This window comes from Petaurus breviceps, unplaced genomic scaffold, assembly GCF_028583685.1.
Source record: "Petaurus breviceps papuanus isolate PSGF00001 unplaced genomic scaffold, PetGlider_PUasm1.0 90750, whole genome shotgun sequence".
NCBI lineage: Eukaryota > Metazoa > Chordata > Mammalia > Diprotodontia > Petauridae > Petaurus > Petaurus breviceps.
The window spans coordinates 12,860,491-12,878,976 of record NW_027187335.1 but is presented as its reverse complement, the minus strand read 5'-3'; the positions used below and the strand labels follow the sequence as shown (position 1 = coordinate 12,878,976).

The window sequence follows — 18,486 nt, the reverse complement described above, 5'->3', positions numbered from 1 at the left end:
CTGATACACAGAAGGGACAAAAGGGTCAGAGAGATGCAGTAAAGGTCCCCCACACTACTCCCTAGGAGTTTTTCTAGCTCCTATCACCGTCAACTTTCTTCTAAACCCTTTCCCCATTTCCACTGCATCTACTAGTCTCTTTTCTCCTACCCCCCTTCCTAATCCAATGCCAGCATTTCCTCCTACTGCTGAAACCTAAGAGGAGCTTTTTACTGGACCTTCCCAACAGCCTAGATAGGCCGCCCTAGCCCACAGATTCGGCTATCCCCCACCTCCTTCACCCACCCTTCCCAATAGGCTCAGCTGTAGGAATCAAGCTGAAGATCTAAGAAGCTTACCCAGAAGGGGTACGGAGCTATCTGTTCAGTGTCCCAGTGTTGTCTGAACAGGCAGGGAGAGGAGTGAGCACACAGAGGGAGCGGCAGAGAAATGACGCACAGTCTCAAGGGGAAGGTGGAGTTACAAGGTACCTGGAGCTGGATGGGTGGACACCAGGGTGTACATGCACTCCATTTACCATCACTGAACTGTCCACTTCAGTGAAAGGAGTTTGGGAGGGGAGGGGTGCATGACATCATAGGTATGTATTTGACTGGGTAGGGGCAGCAAAGAACTACCTCTCCAAGACTAGACTAGTTCAACCCCTGCTCTCCACCACTCCCCCCAAATCAGAAGGATAGGTCTCTGGGGTATCCATCCTATTCCATCCGACCACCTCAGGTGGGGCTCTAGGGGGCAATTTCTGATAGCTCCACCCCCAAGAAGGATTCCATAGAAGCGAGGAGCAATGGGCAGGGCTTGGGGAACAGGCCAAACTGGTTTCTCCAGGGACCAACTATACAGAAAACAAGGAAAATGTTATGAACACTTTGTCACGGTCATACTTTGAGACAATCACATAGTCACTCTCCCTTACTAAATGAAGCAACAGCTACCATGGGAAATTTCACAGAGGGCCAGACCCCAGATTTCCTTATAGAGATAGCCTCTACTGGGTTTGCTGCCTTGTCACCTCCTTCCCCTTATCCCACAGAACCTAGGACAGTCAGATAAGACCCTGTGGTTGGATCCTTAAGAGCTAAAAGCTTGACTTCTCCATGCACTAATAGAGAATGCTTCCTTTTTCCCTACTCCAAAAATGGTTAATTCAGTTAGCTAGAGTTCTATGTTAATGAAGCCAACATCACAAATTTAATTCTCCCTAGGCCCAGTAAGTACCACACAAAGGAAAAACTCAGCTTTCCCAATAGATTGGGCACTTAATGCTAGCCAGAACACATGCCATTTGTTACAAGGTAGGGACAAGGTGACAGAAAGCTAGCTCATCCCACCAGTAGAATAAACAATTCAGAGTGCCCATCCCACTGACAGTAGGTCAATTAGAGGGTCATCCCTGTACAGGAAGCTCTAATTTCTTTATTCTTGTTGCCTTTCGTGGCCAGATAAGGCCAACTCCACCCAGATCCCAGCCAGCACACCACCTGAGACAGGCTGGGCCAGGAGAGAGAGAGAGATCAGCTTCTTCCCTCCTTCCCTGAATGACTCAGAGTTTCAGGGCTGATAAGTGGAATGTGCCAGAGAGGCCCAGGAAGACAGAAAGGACAGGCACAGGCTCCAGCCAGATGCGCCCAGCTGCTTTCCTGGCATTCTCCACAGGAAAGACAGGGCTGTCTCTGGCTATTTCAGGAGCAGGCCCTCAGCTCCCTGCCCCTGCCCCCACACTCTTCCCCAGGGCCTACAGGAAGCAAAAGGAGAGGAGGGGGTGAGGCAACAGGAGGTCTAGATGAAACCTTTGGAGACAGTAATACAGGTCCCTGAAGACTCTTCATCCCTAAGACCACAGTCCTTTAGGTTAAAGGTGGGGGAGGGGGGTAAAGGAAATGCCATACATACATCCTACACAGTTCAAACCTGTCACATGAATTCTGGTTCCCACTTCCTCCTCCAGTGTGGAAGAAAACCAGCATAGGAAGAAGTAGGGACAGTAAACTATGTCAGTAAATAAGGTCGCCTTAACCCTCTCAATTGGCATTCAGCTCCATCTGGGCAGGGAGCAGGGCTCACCTCCTGACATTAACCTTGAGGTCAACAAGGACAGGAAAGCTCTGGCTCCTCCATTAGCCCAGTCCCATTAACTATGGCCACAGAGGTTTCTATTTAAGCCCCTATTCCCTTACTCCATCCAAATCAATTTGCTCTGCTTCCAAATCAAAGACAACAAGGTCAAGGCCAGCAACAGGAATAATGGGTTATATGGAAGCCATCTGTCCCCAGGGCCTTGAGCCAAGTTGAAGCCACAACAGAGAGGGTACCAATTCCTTATTGTACTACCAGCTGCAGAGTCAACTAACCCAGAGGTCACAGGTCATTGTTTTTCCTCTGATTTTCAACAGGAGTTAGGGAAAGCTGTGACAAACTCAGGGACCTTCCCAGCCTGGATACCCCAAGGGGCTAAGTCTGGTGACACAGGTGATTTTTACCACCTGTTAGCAGCTTGGGACAGTCAGGAGGTTAGGAAAGGGGATGCTGGCAATGGGGCAAGAGGGAGGTGAATATTGACCACACTTTCCCATCCATCCGACTTGGTTGGTGGGACAAGGGGAAGGACATTATAGGGCAGTAACCCCAGAAGGAGAAGATCTAGCCCCTGAGGAACACCCCAAGTTTAGATTTTGTTCTACCTAGAGTGAGAAAAGGGTGATTGTGCAACTATCTTCAAATGTGTCTATGTGGTCAAAATATTCATTAGGAGAATAACATCTCCAAGGCATTGTCACCTTCTAAACTCGGGAACTGTGAGGTATGTGGGCGTGGGAGAATGGGAGAAAGGCTGACTAGAGAAAAATGTGAGGGTTAGCAAAATGAGTGTCTTAAAATTATTCAGTGGAAGGGCAATGCAATGTTTCTCCTCTCGGAGGACAGATGCAGAGGACAAGGCTAAGTTTAAGTAATCTATAGGTTAGAGAAAAGCAGGGTAGAACCATACAGAGCCCAGGATGACTATGAATCAGGATGTGTGAGCATGAACATGTTCTGTCACTTACTGTGTAATCTTGGGCAAATCACTGTTTTCTTCTCTATAAAACAGGAATAATGCTACCTTTGCTATCTCACGGTCTTATTGCCATAATATACTGCATAGTAACTGACCTTTATATCGTACTTTAAAGCTTGCAGAGCTTTTTACACCTATTACTTTGTTTCACCCTTTAAGGTAGGTTCTGATAAGGAAACTGAGGCCAAGGGAAATTAACTGACTTGCTAATGGCCAAATGTTGTTCAGTTGTGTCCGACTCTTAATGATCCCATTTGGGGATTTCTTGGCAAAGATAACGGATTAGTTTGTCATTTCCTCCTCCAGTTCATCTTATAGATGAGGAAACTGAGGCAAACAGGGTTAAATGACTTGCCCAGGGTCATTCAGCTGGTAAGTATCTGAAGCCAGACTTGAATTCAGGGAGATGAGTCTTCCTGACACCAGGCCTAACACTATTCACTGTGCCACCTACCAGCCCACTAATAGCCTAATATGGAATGTCCTAGGGAGGATCTGAACCCAAGTTTTCATGATGCCAAATCCAATACTTAATTCATTACACCAGGCTGTATATTTTATATAAATTTCAGAGGTTATTATTAATTATTATCATCCTTTATCATCACTATCACCTGGCAGGATGTTCAGGCATTCCATTCTAAGCAGTAAATACCTTGCTACAAAATGCTCAGCCTAGGCAGGCTTTATGCACCATGGGAATAGGGAAAACAATACAAACAAGGGGCCATTGGATTTGGTCCAGTCTCCACATCAGACCTTCCTTACTTCCTGTAAAGAAACCGAGTCCTACCTATACCTCTAGCCCCAAAGAGAGAGACAGAAAAAGGCTTTTAAAAATCGAATAGGGAAGTCTTTGTTTAGTACAAGTTCTATTGTTGGCACTAAGAGCGGAAGGAGCCGTCTCTCCTGGGGTAGCTTCTGGCTCAGGGTAGGGGAAAAGATAGGCTGACTGTCCGGTGGTATGTGCACCAGAGATATGTGTGAGTGGATGTGAGTGTGTTCACATGATCACATGGGCAATCAAATTCCCCAGAGGGACTGGTGGGAGGCATGATCCTTCCCTCCCTCCCAGCTCCCTTCTCCATAGCTTTAGAGCTCCCTTTGCAGTAACAGCAGTAATCCCAGCCGGATATTACCCATGCATCCTAAATCGGAGTGTGGCCAGACAGAGGGAGAGTCCATCTACCCAGCAAAGAGTGTGACCCAAGGTGGGAGGAGAGGAGGGCAGGGGAGGGTAATTAAAAATAGCCTTGGGCAGAGCAGTACAGCCAGGCTCCCAGCCTGGACTAAGTTTGCTATGTCCCCAGTGATAACCAGCTAGGGTGGGAGCAAAAGGCTTGGTGGACTCTGCATACTTACTTTCTAAGGCTTTCTTTTATTTTTGAGGAGAAATGACTAGTCTCCAAATTTTGTTGATCCAACACTGTTGAGTAAACACTTTGAGTAGCTTCTAATGTTTATTTTGCTCACTTGCAAACTACATCCATATAGTGCTATACTAATAATTATATACATTATAAAACTTACACAAGAATAGAAATTTACAAAGAATGAGACAGAGAGTCACTGGAATTCAGAGCAGGGGAGGGATGGGGTCAGGCTCAAGCTTTGGTGAGGTCACTATAGCAGTTGTGCAGAGGATGGACTGGACAGGGGAGGAAACTGAGACAGGGAGACCAACTGACAATACATTTTATTGGTTTTTTTGTACATACTGTGGTTTGTTGTGATTAGGATTAATTCCTCCCTTAATCTTCCTTGTTGTTCAGTCATTTTCAGTCCTATCTGACTCTTTGTGACTATATTTAGGGTTTTTTTGGCAGATACCAGATTGGTTAGTCATTTCCTTCTCCAGCTCATCTGACAGAGGAAACTGAGGCAAACAAGGTCAAGTGACTTGACCAGAGTCACACAGGTAGGAAGTGTCTGAGGCTAGATTTGAACTCAGGAAGATGAGTCTTCCTGACTGTAGACTCAGCACTTTATCCACTGTGATACCTAGCTGCTCTTTTTTTTTTTAATTGGTTATTGCAATGATCCAGGCAAGTGATGACGACCTGAAAGCTGGATGGTGGCTGTGTGAGTAGAAAGAAGGGAGAGATGTTGTGAAGGAAGAAATGACAAGATTTGGCAACTACCTGGATATGTAGGGTGAAGGAAGAGTGAGGAAAAGATGACATCGAAATTGCCCAACTTTCATGACTAAGATACTCTACTGTCTCAGACACTTGATAGCTGTGACCCTAACTGAGCAAGGTTTCCTCAGGTTTCCAATTTGTAAAATGGGGATAAGAAGAGCACATACCTCACTGGGTTATAGTGAGAATCAAAAGAGATATAGCACTTTGCAAACCTTAAAGGACTATGTAAATACTTGCTATTGTTATTGAGGTATTAATCAAGGTGAGTTTGGGGGGAGGGAAGGGAGAGATAATGTGGGTCTTGATAGGGATTCCAGTTCCGACCTGCCTGTACAGCTTTGTCAACTCATTCCATGGCATCCAAAAAGAAAGAGAGCAGTCTCTTACTTAGAGGGTCACTGCCCCTGAACTGAGCTATGGAGGGTCCCTTAGGTCCTTGCCCCAGCCACTAAGTGATCTGGAGGGCAGGGAGTGAGTAGGCTTTGGGGAAAGAGGAGGAAGGAAATTTTCCAAAAAGCACCTGAACTTGGGTTATAATTACCCCAGAGGGACCAATGCCTCAGGGATGGAAAGAAATAAGGATTTTGCATAGCAGAGGGTGGGGGCAGAGTGGGGTAGATATGTAAAGAATAAGGGTAGGTGGGGTTGTGTTAGAGACAAGCAGGAAACAGGCTATCATTAGGAGAGGAGGATGCAACCCATCTTCCCATCATTTGATTAGATGCTCAAAGACATGAACTTTGGAGACTTTGTTGTTCAGTCATTTCAGTCATCTGGACTACATGACCCCATTTAGGCTTTTCTTGGCAAAGATACGGGAGTGGTTTTGCCATTTCCTTCTCCCAGCTCATTTGACAGATGAGGAAAATGAGGCAAACAGGGTTAAATGACTTGTCTACAACTTGTCCAATTGATACAGCTAGTGTCTGAGGCCACATTTTTGAACTCAGGAAAATTAAGTCTTCCTGACTTCAGGCAGGGTACTCTATCTGCCCTAATTAGGAGATTACTCTTCTAAAAAAGCAGGTTATAGGGCAGCTAGGTGGCACAGTGAATAGAGCTGTGGCCATGGAGTCAGGAAAACCTGAGTTCAAATTCGGCCTCAGACACAACACAAAAACTAGTCATGTGACCTTGGGCAAATCACTTAACCCCAATTGCCTTCCAAAAAGCAAAAAAAAAAATTTAAAAATCAGGTTATATTCTTTCCCTTGGTTAGAGGAAGTTAACAAGTTAGTAATTAAAAGAAGCAGATTTCAAAGACCTGACCTTGTGGAACATCATTTGAACTAAAAGGCCCTACTGAAAAGAACAATGAAATCATTGGTAAAATGATTAATACAAAGTAGTTCATTTTTATACAGTATTTGTTTTTCTCACAGCAACCCAGGGAGATAGACCATCTCGTAATGGATGAGGAAGCTGATGCTAAGAAAGGTTTAAAAAAAAACTCGTCCAAAAGCTAGACCTTGAACCTATACTCTCAAAACTCCAGGTTCCCCAATTTCAAGTCCCATTCTTTTTCTACTATTCCACTAGACCACACTACTCTCTAGTGTGCCCAGATACCCAATGGGCTGAGAATTCAAAAGGAAACTTTTCATTTGTTTCTGCTCATTTAGAACAGGTCCCATCCTGTCTGGACTGGGGCAGAAATCTCTTATACATACTTTTCACACAATCACAAAATCCTGGAGGTGAGCCATTCAACCTGACCTGAATGGAAACCTACTCTATTATATCCCTAAAAGTTGATCTCCTAGCCTCTACCTGAAAACTTCCAGGGGTGGGAAAGAGAAGGAAGAGGTAGTGTATCCCCTTTGGGACAGTACAGTACAGAATTGTCAAGAAGGGTTTTTTTTGCTTATGTCAATTGTGTCACTAGAGACAGCTGTACCTAGAATTTCTATCCATTGCTCCTGGTTCAGTAGTTTCAACCCTTCACTTCAAATATTTTTTATAACATATTATTTTTAGATTCATTTTCTCCATTCCTTTGTAAGGAAATCTATGCTCTGCTTAAATTCAGGATAGCTCAAACATTGGCATTATTTGCACATGGGAGAGGGCTCAAAATCTCAAAACTAAGAAATCATCTCAGTACATGGGCATGTTTGGGACCTTAGCTGAGAGTAGATTCTTCAGTAGATGCCCATGCATTGGCCAATAGTTGAACAAATTCTTGTGCATAATGTGATGAAATTATTACTGGGCTATAAGAAACAATGAATGTCAAGAACAGAGAAACTCAAAGCAAAGCAGAACTAGGGAAAAAAAATACAACATAGGTGGAAAGAACAACAGTAACAACAAAACCTCCAAATGCTGTGTAATTATAATGACCACGCTGGTGGTCAGATGAGAAAATGCACTTTCCTCCCTTGATGAGATGGGAGGAATGGGAACTCTGGGTATGGAACGTTGTATATACTTTCAGATTCAGGTGATGTGAAATTGCTTTCTTTTTTTCTCTCATTTTTTAATATTCTTTGTTAGAGGAGGGACATATTCGGAAATGAAGGTGACGAATAAAATCTATCAATACAATTTTTTCTTGAAGGTGATAAATTCTTCACAAGGCACCTGGAAGAGGTTGGAGTGGCTGGAGGTAGTAGAGGGTACAATTTCTGAAAGTGACAGAAGTATATAAAACCTGATAGAGATGGATGTGCTGAGACTGAAGTGGAAACATTTATAGGCCCACATGCCCAGTCAGGCACCTGCCACCTCTGCCAAAGAATTCACTTCTTTGTCCATATTGATCACATCTTGAACTGCTGCCTTAGTACCTATAATCTCTGAGACCCTGAGGGGCAGCTGTCACTGTCAGGCTATGTTAGTGTTCAGCATTCAGGCTTTGCCCATGGGGTTCCCCATCACCAGGCAGCTGGAATCTAGTCTTTTCTGCTACCCAGGCTAGCTATATGCATGTGCTACTGGGTCATCTCCTGCAGCCATGCCATTCTAGGGCCAGATAGATGACCAGACATTCCCCACTTAGCACCCCTATCACCTAAAGGGAGATTGTATTCAGCAGGGACACTGACTAATTCTTCCCCTTAGGAGTTTACCTGTAGCCTCTAGCTCTTCCTGTACTTAGCCAGAGGCCCGGATACTCAAGAGTCCAAAATATATCTGCTTCCTTTGTATATCCTATCTTCCTGCTCAGACTGGGAGCTCCCAAAGGCTGGAGATACTGTCTCCTCCTTCCTTGGCATCTCCATCCTCCTGCACAATGAGAGCTCCCAGTTTCTGGAGAGGATGAAGGCACATCTTGAATCTTCAAAGGAAAAACCCTCTTCATGTCCAGCTTCAATAGTGAAAGCTGTCTGGCCCAAGCTGGCGCCTAGGGACAAGCTGAGGACTGCAGGACGGTCACAGTTCCAAGCCGGACACAGCTGCCTATTTGTTGTTGTTGGGTTTTTTTCCCTCTTGGCTTGCTCCCAAAGCAAATAAACCAGGAGGGAAAAAATGAAGGGGATTCAAGGGAGACAGAAATGCCCATTGCTAAACTACTCTATCCCCCAAGGGAAATCTGTCTACTCCACTGAAGGCACCCTACTGATGAAATCATACTTACTGCCAGTTTTCCCTACTAACTGGGGATGATCCACATGGGTAATCCAAAACCATTTACACTTGTTATGAAGAAACTGCTTTACATATTTCTTTATAAAGTGCAGAAATGTCATTTTTGTTTCTGCATGGGATGTGGTTTATGCGAGACTAATGGTTCACTCATCCACTCTCCATCGAGTGGTTGCCCCTTTAGGTTCATTCCTTGGAATAAGGACAGAGGAATAAACAGAACAAAGTAGGAAAACATTAGCTATTATTTCTTCCTATCAACAGCTCCTGAAACTGGATAAGCTGGTTGAAACAAGAAAGGTTTAGTATGACAGTCACCAAAAAAAATATTGATAGATTTTCCATGTTTGTTTTCAATCTTCCAGACCCTGCTAAACATGAAGACTCAAAACTTAGTTGAACACATGGTGGAAGAAAAATTTCAAGTCACACTCCCTTCCCATCGCAAACCAAAGAACCCAAAGTCCAGGATTGTCCAACTGGACAAAACCAACAACAGTGTTCCCTGACCCCTCTCATCAGGACCTTCATACGGAACTGCCATAGAATGGGATCATCAGCTCCATCCCCAATAAAAGTGGACTAAGATCAAGGAAAGTTTTCCTTAACAGTATAGATGGCTCTTTTCCATTCACCTAACAGGGTCATTCTTACTTGTAATAAATTTCCCAGCAATATCCCTCACTATATATGGTTCGATCTCAAACTCTCTCTGAAACTCATTCCTAACACTGCTGCCACACCTTCCCCACTTTAGGACACATCTTTATATACCCAGGTCCTAGGGCCTACATGCCTGGCACATACTAGGCAGTTAATAAATATTTGTTGACTGAAGTCACCAAAAGGCTCTCAGGAGTCACTCTGGTTCAGACCTCAAACGCCACCTCTAGGAGCAGAATCTTGGTTGTCTTCTTCCTTCCCCCACACAAGGAGAACCCTTCTCCCTACTGACACAGACAGGCTGACCAATATCCCATTCAGGAGGAAAGTTAGTCCTAGACCTCTTTATTCACTACAACTAGTGCCCTTGCCCATGGGCACACACACACACACACACACACACACACACACACACACACACTATCCCAGTGTCTCCAGTCAATAAACATTCATTAAACACCTACTATATCCCAAGCACCATGTTAAGCTCTGGGGTTACAGAGACAAAAGAGGGACAACAAGCAAACATATATATCCAAACAAGTCATATACAGGATAAATAGGAATTAATTGAGAGTAAAGGCACTAGAATTAAGAGAGGATACAAAAGGCTTCCAGTAGAAAATGGGATTTTAGTTAGAAGCCAGGGAAGGCAATGGAAATAATAAGAGGAAGGAATCTTGAACTGGTCTAATCAAAATCCAGTCTTGCTGTCTAACTAATCCTCCTTCAATGGTTCCAATCCATTTCCCCCTTCTTATATCCTCAGTAGTGACAGAGGGTGGTATACCCTCTATATGATAACCATTCATGTGCTTGGAGATCTAAATTTCAACCCCATTTTCTTCCCATCTTGTCAAGTCTCTTTTCCAGGATTAGGTATTAGGTGCACCCTAATATTCCCCAATTTATTTTAGTCCTGAGATAGGTCAGGAAGAAATGAGAACAGAGTCTCCTTTTTAAAAAATAAATGGAGTCAGAGGAAAGGAAAAGATGAAGGATGACCACTGGCAGTTTCCCCTAAACAAAAGCAAAAGCCCTAAACACCATAAGACAGAAACTTGCTTAGCCAAAGGTTCATTCCTCAGGTTGCCTAGCAGAAGCTGCTTCCTCCATTCCAACACCAAGGGCCCAATTCTTTTCTTTTTACAAGGGCCCAGGCTGTTTGAAGAATTAGAGAAAGGATGACAAAAGGTAGGTTTGACCCCAACTCCCTTAGTGACCAGAACTCTAACTGACCTTTTCAGATAGCTATATAGCAACCTTTGGATTCCTTCCCCCATTCCCAGGCCCTCTAAATCATAGCATTACAGTTTAGGGACTAAAGTCACAGGTCGTCTAGTCCAACCCAGTCCAAACTGAGCCCAAGGTCTAGCAGTATCAGGGCTGAGGGCCCCTGTGGTCCCACTGAGAGAATATAGATTCTTCTCAAAGAGTACAAGACTGGCTACTATGACTCTCGAATCCCTGTTCCTCTTGGCTGCCTCAGTTCTCCCACCTTGGACAGAAAGGACAAAGGAATCTTTTCCACTGATCTGAGGGAGGGGCCTTGCCACCGATTGACAGGGAATAGGATAGGTTAACCACTAGATTTCTCCCAATCAAAAGTTGGGCACAGTTAATTAAAGTCTCTCTTCAGATACTCTCCCACCACCTAAGAAGGAAGGTCCAAAGGTTTAAGATGGGGGGGAGCTTTTACCTGCTATTTTTTCCCCTTGTTTTTATGTATCTTCTTTCCTTCTAGCTTGGTCCTATCACTGGTCAAAACAGAGCATTTCACTTTCTGTACCTTCCATAAGACTGGATCAGTCTGGGAGCTCCAACCAGTAGGAACCAGGCATGCCCTAGTACTTAATAGCTTTACCCACAACCCCCTCCTTCCAGAGGCCTCCCTATCGGGAAGTCTGACCTTCTGCCTCTCCCACCCCACCCCCCATTATATTCCCAGGACCTACAGGTCCCGGAGAGACCATTTTAACCCCACCCCCACAATGAGAACAGAGCCAAGAGGTTGAGCTCCTTTCTCCAGAGGGCAGAGAATGTGAAAGTGAGTCAATCCAGGCTTCAAAGAAGCCCTGCTCCCACCTGCCAGCCCTGTTCCCCTTTATGGTCCCTTCTTAACTTTCCTTCTCTCTACCCATATAGATAGGACCCTCTGGGAGAGGAAAAGAGAGACTCCCAGGGAATTTGAAAAGAAAAAAAAAAGCTTCTTAGTGAAGACTGACTTCTCCCCTAACCCTTTTCAGGGCCCTACAGAAGTCCCATCTGGTTCCCAACCTCCAGTCTCCCATGACTGAGACAAAGAGGGGTCTCTTCACCTTGCTGAGAGGTCTCCCAACTCTGACCTTCCTCATTCTTTTATCTTCCTTTCCTCCTCAGAATGTAAGGCACTGATGACAAAGACTGAGTTTTGGGGGGTAGTCTGGGCCTGAGCACTCAGTTCAGGTAAAGAGGAGGGTTAGAAGGACCGAGATCCCCTTTTACCTAAATTGGAACAGACCCTAGGAAGAATGAACAGATCAAACCCAAATATTTTTTCTTCTTTCTTTAATATACTCACCTTCTTCCTCCAGCAAAAACTAGTTTTCTCAGACAAGTACAGAGCAATTCTTCCTCAGTATAATCTTTTCAACTCAGCCACAAACCAGATTAGCTAAACTAATCATTGAGTTAATGCAATTACCATGCCTTTTCCCCTCCTCCTTGGCTCTGGTACAAACCATACAGCACTATTCCTCCCCTGCCCCCACCTTCACACACCAGTAGCAGCAGCAACAGCAAAGGAATTAGATTCAGAGGATTTCTACTATCCTTCCAAGCTTTTCACCCCTAGGGCTAAATCTGAACTCTAATGAGAAAGGCCTTGGAAAGGCCTGGGCTAATAGGAGAAAATTAGGTCTGACTGATAAATCCCCTAAATTCAACCTGCTGAGAGACTGGGGGTGAGGGGGAGAAAAGGGAGAAAGGGCATGCAACTAGGTGGTAAAGTGAATAGAGTGCCAGGCCTAAAGTAAGAAAGATCCATGTTCCTAAGCGCAAATCTAGCCCTAGATATCATCCTAGTTGTGTGATCCTGGTCAAGTCACTTAACTCTGCCTCACTTTTCTCATCTGTAAAATGAACTGGAGGGGCAGCTAGGTGGCACAGTGAATAGAGCACCAGACCTGGAGTCAGAAGAACCTGAGTTCAAATCCAGCCTCAGACACTTAACAAAAAACTAGCCATGTGACCTTGGGCAAGTCACTTAACCCCAATTGCCCTACCTTCCCCCTCCAAAAAGCAAAAAAAAAAAAAAATGAACTGGAGAAGGAAATGGAGAATGATCCCAAATGGCGTCACGGAAGAGTTGGACATGACTGAAAAACAACATACAGCAAAGAAGGCAAAGAAAAAGGAATGAGGAAACGGGATTGCAAAGGCAGGCATATAAACCTTCCATAGCTATTTACAAAAGAGTGTGTGAAATGGGGTACTTGAACCAGGTGTTCTCTAAACGGTGCTCAGAGTACTAAGTTCTACGGTCTCTAAGGTGTACATGTCAGACAACACCATAGCAAGAACACATCAGCAAGACCTTTATTTTTCTTGTCCACCGATATGGTGGACAAGTACTGAAATAAGAGTCAGGAGACCTCAGCTCCAATCTCATCTCTGACAAAAGATTATGAGCATAGATTTAGGATTAGAAGGTATTTTAGAGGTCTTCCAGTCCAACATCCTCTTTTTTTTTTCCCAGATGAGGAAACTGAGACTAGGAGAATTGACTTGGTTTGCCAAAGAGTGACCCAAGTAGGCAGCAGAGCTGGGATTCAGGCTTAGGTGCACTGATTCCAAATCCAACCCTCTTTCTCCTCCTCCAGATCTTCGTTCTAGTTGTATGACCCTGGACCAATCACTTTTACCTCTCCCAACCTCCATTTCCTCATCTCTAAAATGGGGACAATATGGGATGGCTAGGTGGTGAAGTAAATAGAGCATCGGCCCTGGAGTCAGGAGGACCTGAATTAAAAAAAAAAACAGCCTCAGACACTTAACTCTTACTACCCGTGTGACCTTGGGCAAGTCACTTAACCCCAACTGCCCTGTCTTCCCCCCTCCAAAAAACAAACAAAAAAAATCAATAAATAAAATAAAGTGGGGACAATAGTACTGGCATTACCTGCCTCACAGGGTCATATTGACAAGAATGCTTTGTAACCTGAAAACAATATATAAATGTGAGCTATATTTGTTGGCCAAGACCCAAGTAGTCATGAAACTTTCTTCCATTTCTCCAGTGTGGACCAGACTACCAACTCTACCCATGTCTCTGCAAGGACATAGGCTAGATGAAAGCCCTTCTAGCTGTAAAAATCCTCTGATCCTATGATTTGTTCAAGGAGTACCTCAAAAGACCCAGATCCCAACCCAATCTGCAATAGTCATGCTTCAGCAAACTTCATAATTTGGTAATCAAGTGGAAATCAAGTCCTATTGCTTGCTGCTGGCTTCCTCCTCAATTAAGAGGTGGCTAATTAAACCAGGGAATAGGAAAGGGTAAAAGACAGAGTAAGAATATAAGATAATTGGCGTCTCCTATTCGGGTTCTCTTCCTAGCTCAGTCTCCTATTCTGGGCTGGGGGCAGTGGCTACAGGAGAAGGTTACAAAGGCTTTGCCTGAAATAGGGGAGAGAAGTGAGGGGTGCAGGGGGTGCCCCTAGATATGGAAAGAAAGTGCAAGTGGGTTCCCTCTATCTCCAAGAGAAGGAGAGAGTTGAACTTTATGGCCCATGAGGTTCTTTTGCCCTAGATCTATGATTCTGATTCCCCCTAGAAAGTTTATTGGGCAAGCAAGGTGGCAAGTAGATGAAGTCCTGGGCCTGGAGTCAGGAATCTCTGAGCCCAAATCTAGACCCAGATATTTACTAGCTGTGTGACCCTGGGCAAGTCACTTAACCATGTTTACCTCAGTTTCCTCATTTGTAAAATGAGCTGGAAAATTAAATGGCAAACCACTGCAGTATCTTTGCCAAGAAAATCCCAAATGGGATCATGAAAGAGTCAGACAGGACTGAACAACAAAAAAGTTTCTTGCTAGGTGAATTTTCTACAAAAAGAAAGGTAGGAAGTGAGTCAGGAGGGAAAGAGGAAAAAAGGACAGAGGGGAAGACTGGGTGAGAGGTAGAATAAGCATATACTATATCCAGGCATGGTGTAGGCACTTGGCAAATATTATCTCGTTTGGTCTTCACAATCATTCGAGGCAAGTGGTATTATTCCCATTTTACAGTTGAAAAAGCTGAGGCAAACAGAGCCCCTCCCCCCGTATAAACCTTCCATACCTAGTTACAAAAGAGTCTGTGAAATGAGGTATTTAAACCAGGTGTTCTCTAAAAGGCCCTCGGAGCTCTAAGTTCTATGGTATCTAAGCTATATATGTCAGACGACATCATAGCAAGAACACACCAGCAAGACCAGGTAACTTTCTGCTCTCCTGGTCCCTGTCCCCCACCCCTGCTGCTTCCTGACCCTTCATAAACCACTCTGAAGCCCTTCCCAAGTCAACAATAAGTCAGACACCCTAAAACAAAACAAGCCACCCTCCTGAACACACATTAAAGAGAAGAAAATCCAGGACTTTGGTGTTAACTCCCAGAGAGCCGGGATCCATTTAACATCCAACGCCAAATTTATGCCTAACAACAAATTCACCTGCTCAGCAAACGAGGAATGGAGGTCCCGCCTCCAATGCAAGAGCACTGACCCCACAGCTCGGAAAACTGGACCCAGACAATAGGGCCCCACCCAGGCCTGGGGAGGTGGGGGTGGAAGAGGAGAGCAGGAATGGCGTTTGGGGGGACGGGGAGCGCAGCCCAGCTGCAAGTTTCCTTAAACTGTAAATTCCCAGCTGGAGAGGGAAAGAGAGAATGCTCTATGTGCTCACCACGCGAAATGAGGTCAAAGTCTCCCCCTCAATCCCACTCCACTAAGGCCACTGCTAGGGAGGACTAGTGCTCTAGCCAGACCTGACCCTAGACTCCACTGTACCACTCCCTCCAGCGCAGACTTTTCCAGGACGAAGTCAAAGCCTTTCCCAAGCCACCGCTGCCTACCTCCCCTCCTTAAAAAGGACCAGAGAACTCCACCCTCCCCAAACTCACCCTCCTCTCAATCTCTGGCTCCACATTTCCAGCCCCACCCAGATCAGTCCTCCACTAACCCACTTCCCCTTCGGAGTGGTCAGCCTGACCCCTCAGTCACCCTCTCCCCAAGCAAAATCTCGCGACCCCGATTGCCTTTCTGTCTCCCCACCCTCCCACCCATGCCAGACCTCAACGCTCCAAAAGCAGCGATCCTCTCCACTCCCCATAAGTAAGCTCTTGCTCCCACGGCCCCGTCGGGCAAATCTCCCTCATCCCCCCCTCCCATTGGCGCCCCCTTCCTCTCCTCTAAATGTCACCTCCACGGACCCGCCCCTCCAGGCGCCCCCACTCCATGCATCCAAGAGCGCACAGAGTCTCGGTCGCCCCCCTCCACTCCCGCCCCGCCACAGCCACACGCGCCCCTCACCTGCGCTCGTAGCTGGGATCCGGGCTGGGGCTAGGGCTCGGGGCAGCAGGCAGGGCTGAAGCTGGGCTGGGTTTGGATAGGAGGTTCGTCTCAGCTCGGGCGGTGGCTGCTCCGGACTCTAGCCGCGGCTGCAACTCCCAAAACGAACAAAAGGCGAAGAGACCTGACAGCCAAGCCACGCCTCGGGGCCCCCCTTCGGAGCCCCGCCCCCTGGGCGACGCCCACCCTCTGCCGCGCTCTCATTGGTCCTACGGCCTGCCCGTCTCGCTGGAGGGCGGGGCCCAGCTCCAAGTCCCCCCTCCCTACCACTTGTGTTTACCGCCTCTCCATTGGCCTCGTGCCCTGCCAGTCGGCTCTAGAGCCCGACCCCGGCCCGAGGTCCGATCCCAATTCTGCGTCCATTGGATAGAGAAGGAATACTGCCCCGTGAATGGGTGAGGCGCTGTCAGTAAGCCTCAGGGAGAAACCAATGGAGTGGTTGGGGTGTGTCTTACCCCACCCATGCTCTCCACCAGGTAGAACCCGCTCCCACCTTCCTCCCCATACCTGTCCTACTGGTGAGTCAGGGGAGCGGCTCTAGGGAAGGAAGGCTTCGTGTCTGTGTAGACGCCTAACCAACTCAGCATCAGGGAATAATTCCCTTAAGGGGAAAAAAGTAGGCATCAGGTGGCAAAGACCTCGGATTGAGTGAAAAGAGTATTTGAATGCAAACTCCTTGGCCCAAGAAAAAGTCACGTATGGGATGATGGAAAGAAGACTTTGAAGCAACAAGCCTGAGAGGCTAAAGAAAACCAGGCATCAGGCAAAAAAAAAAAAAAAAAAAAAAAGAGCCCCTGTGGTCCTAAGATTCTGGAGAGGAAAAATGGCCTTTCCTTTTCTGGGTATTTATTGAATATATGTTTTTAGAAGAGCTTACAATGGGTTCAATATCTTATGTTAGGCACAGTGGTCCCTTCCACCCCAGCCAACAGCTGATAACCAAATATCCTACCCCAATCCAGGAGGTCTTCCTGGAGGAGATAATAGGTGGGTGGAGGCAGAAAAGACTTTGCAGCAGTGCCAAGTACCTCAGCCTTCCAAATGCTCTTTGTCCTGCTCTCCTGGACCCTCCCCCTCAGCCTGTCTGGCTCCCTCTCTGGGTATTTTCATCTCTGCATTGCTTCCACCCACTGAGCCTCCCTCTGCTTCAGCCAAGTTATAAACTTTTTCTGGTTGGGGACATAGGCCTTTTTCCTCATTATTGCTTGGGTTTTCCTTCTTGAAGGCCAAAACCCATTCTATATCCTGGTTTTCACCCACACCTCTACTTGGGGTACCTCTCTTTCACATGACCCACCCAATAAGAAGGAGAGGACTGGACTAACTTGGTCCAAGGATGGGAAGCAGGGGAAGGGGGAAAGTATCAAAGACAAGAGAAAAAAACATAATGCCTCTGAATGGAGTGAATGGAACACAGTATGTGTGCTTTTCTCCCCAACAATAAATCAAGGGTGTCACCCCACATCTTGTCCCAACTTGTCAGTTCCTAACTAAAAAGCATAGGGTATTACTATGGATGGAAGCAGAAGCAAAGGTTGCAAAGAGAAAACCCAGAAGTTGGACTGAGGGGCCTCTTTTCCCTGTTCTTCATATAGAAACCTTGCCCCTCTCCTACACCCCCAAATCAGATTTCTTTTGTTGTTGCTGTTTTTAAAAGCTTGGCAACCATTGTTATTTTTCTGTCAACATAGTGAAGTTAAAACTGATTTTCAAGAGTGACATTTTTTCTCTTTCTCTCTGCCACAAACAGCTTGAAGAAGATAAGACCACCACCAAGCCATGCATTTCTGTGCTTCTAAACCAAGGCAGTCAGGGAATTCTCCTTTTGGGGAAAAAAAAATCCCAAATTCCTTTAGGAAAAAGTACATTTGTGCTAGTGACATGTGGAAAGTTTTTGTTTTGTTTTGTTTTGTTTTTAACATAAATTCTCTTGCTGTGGTTTAAATGCATTTCCTCTTGTCCAGACTTATGTGGCTGCTGAGACATTAGCCCTCAAAGGATGAATTCACTTCCCTCGATCACTTCAGCTTTCTAGGGCTACAACTTTTAGAGTGGGAGAAAGGGTTTCCCATCTCACTCTAACTCATAAAAAGGAGTCAACCCCCAGGGGACAAAAGTAACTGCAAAGTGGAGAAGCCCAAGAGTGACAGGAAGTACTATGGGGTAAGGGGAGCAGGTAGAGGTACTTTCTAGAAACAGTGAGCTTCTGTGAAAGTAAGGGGGAAAGATCTCCTTTTCATCCTGTATGGTGAAGCCCAGAGGATTTCTGGCAACCATTATACCAGAAAAGGAATAAGCTCCCCTTCTCATTCTTTTCTTCCCCCTTCCTCTCCTCTTCATTTGAGGCCTCTGGCCATATAAGGTACTGAAGTTTCTGCTTGCTATTCAAACCCACTCTCCACTCCACCCACACATTTAAATACACACACACACCTTGTACACTCATAG

The 18,486-nt window shown here is 45.7% G+C and overlaps 1 protein-coding gene and 1 long non-coding RNA gene across 5 annotated transcripts in view; one reads left to right on the top strand and one right to left on the bottom strand.

Moving 5' to 3' along the window:
* The window catches only part of JUP (junction plakoglobin), a 29,778-nt gene extending 13,607 nt beyond the window's left edge, over positions 1–16,171 (bottom strand). For 2 of the 4 annotated variants that reach the window (XM_069067710.1, XM_069067709.1), the window contains exon 1: positions 16,000–16,171. The gene's annotated coding sequence lies outside the window, so the exon portion shown is untranslated. Of the gene's footprint in view, positions 1–338; positions 477–15,999 lie in introns of those variants that run through there. The other 2 variants (XM_069067708.1, XM_069067707.1) reach the window with 2 other exon arrangements.
* Positions 341–9,473, top strand: LOC138145995 (uncharacterized). Its single transcript, XR_011164358.1, has 2 exons — positions 341–466; positions 9,153–9,473. It is a non-coding gene; the product is annotated as an uncharacterized lncRNA (long non-coding RNA).
* Positions 16,172–18,486: the final 2,315 nt, after the last annotated feature.